This window comes from Myotis lucifugus, unplaced genomic scaffold (genome assembly GCF_000147115.1).
Source record: "Myotis lucifugus unplaced genomic scaffold, Myoluc2.0 scaffold_7764, whole genome shotgun sequence".
Classification (NCBI taxonomy): domain Eukaryota; kingdom Metazoa; phylum Chordata; class Mammalia; order Chiroptera; family Vespertilionidae; genus Myotis; species Myotis lucifugus.
In genome coordinates this window covers 1-1,307 of record NW_005878812.1, presented here as the reverse complement: position 1 = coordinate 1,307, position 1,307 = coordinate 1, and the positions used below count along the sequence as shown (strand labels likewise).

The window sequence follows — 1,307 nt, the reverse complement described above, 5'->3', positions numbered from 1 at the left end:
CTTAGTACACAGAAACCTCTACTAAAAATCCAATAATATCATCATTGCTGTCTTGGTGACTATGTAGTCATCTTCATTACTCATGGTAGTTCTGTTCTATAAAGTCGCCGCAAGCACGAAATTAGTGAATACTGGCAAATTGCTCTAAGGGGAAATACAAGGTTAGGTTCCTGTGAGTCTCTGGCCATATTTTTATCACCCAAACTGCCATTTGCATCATATAACTTCATCTGCCAACGTCCTTTGAAACAAGCCAGTCTCGTCAATGTTAAAAACATGCTTTTTTTCGCCTATACCTTTCCAGTACTTCACTTAAAAGGTATTATCTCCCTACATTATTCATGATTTCCATATTTTTAAATTTGCCTACTCACTAAAACTTATTCATAACCTCAAAACCAATCATCGCAGAGCTGGCTTCAGCAGCAGTATACTAAAAGTGGGCCGATAATTAGCATGGCCCCTGGGTAAGGATGACACGCAAATTTGAGAAGCACTTCATACTTTTCATGCCTGAGTGTTGGGCTTGTTTCCTGGAGGCAGCCGATCAATGTTTCTCTCTGTCTCTGTCTCTCTCTGTCCCTCTCTCTCCTTCCCTCTCTCTCTCAACATATCCTTGGGGAGGATTAAACAAAAAATCAATAACCACAGCTCATCCACTACCATTTGAGGACATGCAAAGAGTGGGGGAAACTGGGTTACTTGATGTGAACATTCCCAGATAAGGTTGAACAAAGTGACACCCTACCTTCTTCTTTCAGTTCTTATACTATAAACAACTGCCCTTTCTGCTGTTTATGTGGTGTCGTGTTTTTTGGCGTGTGTGCCTGCGTGCATGTGTGTGCGTGCGTGTGTGTGCGTGTGTGTGCTTATGCTATGTAAAATGATCCCCAAGCATAAACTGAGCACCTGAAGTGCTGCCCAGTGTTCCCAAGCAGCACAGGGACATGCCGCGCCTCCCGGAGAAACGCCTGTGTCAGAGTCTTCCTTTTGACCGCATGTTTGTCTGCTTTTATCGGGTCCAATCAGAACCCTGGAAAAACCCACATAGATCCAACTGGTCTTGGAAATTTATAAGAATTTGACAAAATGTGAACTCATTTCATCTTCTTAAACATTTTATGTAAATGCCATTCCTTCTATTGTATGGGAGAAAACGAGAATTTGGACTGATATGTTTAAAGTGATACAGTTTCGCTCTCGCTACAAATGATTTTGGTTACGAAGTGAAGAAAACTATGAATGATTTCTCTGCATGAAGCCTGCAACCAGCCAAGACTTGAAACGTTAGAAGGTACATGTGTATT

The 1,307-nt window shown here is 41.6% G+C and overlaps 1 pseudogene; it reads left to right on the top strand.

The window, feature by feature from the left end:
• The first annotated feature begins 411 nt into the window (after positions 1-411).
• LOC111824815 lies at positions 412-508 on the top strand (annotated as a pseudogene).
• The last annotated feature ends 799 nt before the right edge of the window (positions 509-1,307 follow it).